Raw genomic sequence first — 3,385 nt, 5'->3', positions numbered from 1 at the left:
TCCAATAAAAACAATGAAAGAAGAGATGACACCAAGTCACATAGTACGAATAAAGAGTTTACGTCGAAACGAATCTTTAAAACGTAACTTCTAACGTTTTCAAATCCCGTGATTCGCATAATCTATTATTTCTATTTTGTCTATGATAATCCATTAGTGTTTCCGTATACAAAAATCATCAGTATTACGTTGGCCAGACCTAATACTATGATAAATACAACGGTCGACTAACAGTATTAATCAACAGACAACTATGCATCTGAAATTTAAATTCTTGTCACTAGGACAAGTCCTATTGCATGACAGACACTCAAAGTATGCAGTGAAGCATAGTTAGTCCATTCCCAGGCTCTAACAGGAAAGAACTACTCTAATACCATAATGTAACACCCTAGCTTTTAGCACGTCATGATTGTACCAGAAGTAAGGCATTACTGACCTATTTTCCGTATTTACTATTTAATACTGAGCCTTTAGTTCGATTTCACATTTCAATTTTTAGGAAAAGGCGAAAAATTTTATTTATATTAATTAAAATCATATATCAAGGATCTCCAAATAATACTAGTCACATAGTTATTAATAATAATAAATATCATACAAAAGAATTCAAATGTAACTTAGATACAATTCATATCCCTCTGTATAAAATAAAATCCTAATCAATAAAGGCAAGGGAATTCTATGAAAACAATAGGAATCACAAGTAAATCTACCACTCATCCGCAGCTTCATATTGAACCTTGGAACCAGTCACTGAAAGGGAAAAATATTTTGGGGTGAGAACATGCCACACATTTTCAGTAGGGAATGAAAATGCCGTAAAAGTAATGAAATAAAGTGCGAATAATTAACTTTACTCAATAAAAATCTATTTTTATCAAACCCTTTGAAAATACTCTTCATTCTACTTTAGCTAACTAATTACCTCTTTTTAAAATCTCTTAACTCGAAACAAATCTTAAATATAAAACTAGTCACATTACCCGTCTCTTAGCCATATAGTTAATTCTCAGTCAAATGTCATTTCGTAATCACTTTAATACATTCATAAACAAATAGTACAAGCAAGAGATTCAATTCAATGTACAAGCAAGTCACAACAAGACAAATAGCACAATCACAAATAAATAAGAAAAGCAAGCACAATCAAATGCAAATGTGCAAACAACATGATGCATGTCTATCCCTAACGCAGGCCATGAGCTCATGTGTCGGTTGCCTACCCGCTTCCGACATTACCCGGGCACAAGTCCCATATATGGCTTTCCAGATGCATACAGTGTGCTTATAAGTTGTATGTCTAGGCCGCATACAGTGTGACTTTAATTCGTACGGCTAGGCCGCATACAGTGTGACTTTTCGAATCAATAAGCGTACATCTGGAAAATAGTTCTTAGTGTGTGGGCGTCCCCACTTTATATTTGGCACTAAAACCCAAACAATGTCACATCTGCTCTTCTATGGCAGACAATCTCTTTAAGTTAATATATTCTTTAAATCCTTATTCTCTGCTCTCCTGTGACAGAGATTCTTTTTCTTAAAATACCGAGTTCAAAACAACACTTAAAACAAAATCTCTCCTTACAGAATTGGATTTAAAACATTATGTTTTTCTTAATAAATCGAGTTTAAAAATAGAATACACCTTTTCTCAACTAAATAAATCTCAAATAAATTAATTTTCCAAACCAAATCTTTTAAAATAACTTTTTTAATAAAACCTCAGATTTTATAAAATTTCGACAGCATTTCCTCTAAAATTCTTATTATGCTGCCCTTCTAGGGTCCCAACCAAATAATTTTCGATTCTCAAAGATCATTCCTGATAAATTAAACATTCCAATTCCAATGCCAAATTATTTTATAAATCTAAAAGCTAATCAGGTTCAATTTCAAAACTGTTTCTCAAATAAGCCTGTAAATCAGATTTTTAATACAAAGTTCGCTTCTTAATGTAAATACATATTTAAATTAGGTTTCAAAACAAAATCACTTTTTCATATACTTTTACAAATATTTAGACAAAACATCCTCTTAAAAAAGTTAGACTTCAATGCCCCTTGGGGCTCCCTTATTTTCTCAGTAATCAACCTACTTTATTTCAGTTTAATAACCAATGGTTCACTTTGAAAATTCGATACAACAATATCCAATCAGCTAGTATACTCAATTACCAACAATTCCTAAATCAGCTTGCAGCAGAGCTCACTATCATCAAATAAATCTCAGATAAACAACTAAACCAAGAAATTAACATAACTAAAAATTCCAGCAACAAATACAATCTCAATCCAAATTCAATTTATGTTTCAGTTTGACAAACAACATTAGTTAAACACTATTCACAACCATAAATCAACCAATCCTCATCAATTAGTAATACAACACACTTATGAATTATTTGTAATTATTCAATAAGCTTTTTTGGCCTCCTTAAATTAAAACATTTAATTTTAAAAACAAACTCTCTACCTCCATATGAAATCAAAATCAACGAAAAATCTGAAAAAAATTTCTGATCGAGTTGTTGAAGAAAAAACGTCAAAAATTGTCTGTGTCTTCTAAAACTTCAATTGGCTGAACTTAAGAGAAAGGAGAGTTACGTCACCGTCAACTTCTATCAAACAAAAATAACACCAATATATAAAAAAGAAGGATACAAATATTTTTATCAAATTAAATTTTTTATTAGAATTACCGATCTCAAGAAATTGGAATCGAAATCTCATGGTTTCCATGGAAGCTCACCCTCTCTCTCGGCCTTTCTTTCTTCTCCCTGTCCATGGCAATAATGAATTAATGAAAGGGGATAGGTGGAGATTTTTATTAGTGAGGATGTGAGGTGTCATTGTTATATGTGTATATATGTATGCATATGAGCCACGTTTCAATCTCTCTTTTTTTATTCCCTTAAAGGCTCACGGTTATATATATATATATATATATAGAAGTAAGGTGATGAATATAATAAATGGTGATTTGGTGACATTGGTTATATACATGTATATATACATATAAACTATGTTTCGTTTCCTTTTTTTTACTCCCAAATGACTTCGGCCAATTTCTTCTTTTCTTTTTCTTTTTTAAATTTTAATAAATAATAATAATAAATAAATAAATAAATAAATAAATAATTCTTTTATATATATATATATATTTGTTTAAAATATCTCATTATAATAAAAAAATAATTTAAAAATTCTAATAAATTTTAAACTCAAAATATTATAAAAATTAATTTAATTACTTTTAAGAAAATAATTTTTTTAAATAAAATAATAAATCATGGATAACTCGTTATTTAATTTTTTAAAAATTCAGGTGTTATATCCAACCTTAGCTACTGTTGCCACCGGTCCGTTGATCCACTGCCGCTGTC

The 3,385-nt window shown here is 30.0% G+C and overlaps 1 long non-coding RNA gene across 1 annotated transcript; it reads right to left on the bottom strand.

Annotated features, from left to right (window-relative positions):
- Window positions 1-553: 553 nt before the first annotated feature.
- LOC130947652 (uncharacterized) lies at window positions 554-2,895 on the bottom strand. Its single transcript, XR_009072755.1, has 2 exons — window positions 2,702-2,895; window positions 554-756 (listed from the first exon to the last, which is right to left on the bottom strand). It is a non-coding gene; the product is annotated as an uncharacterized LOC130947652 (long non-coding RNA).
- Between the last annotated feature and the right edge of the window lie 490 nt (window positions 2,896-3,385).

This window comes from Arachis stenosperma, chromosome 9, assembly GCF_014773155.1.
Source record: "Arachis stenosperma cultivar V10309 chromosome 9, arast.V10309.gnm1.PFL2, whole genome shotgun sequence".
In the NCBI taxonomy this organism is placed as follows: domain Eukaryota; kingdom Viridiplantae; phylum Streptophyta; class Magnoliopsida; order Fabales; family Fabaceae; genus Arachis; species Arachis stenosperma.
This window is presented reverse-complemented; position numbering and strand designations above follow the sequence as displayed.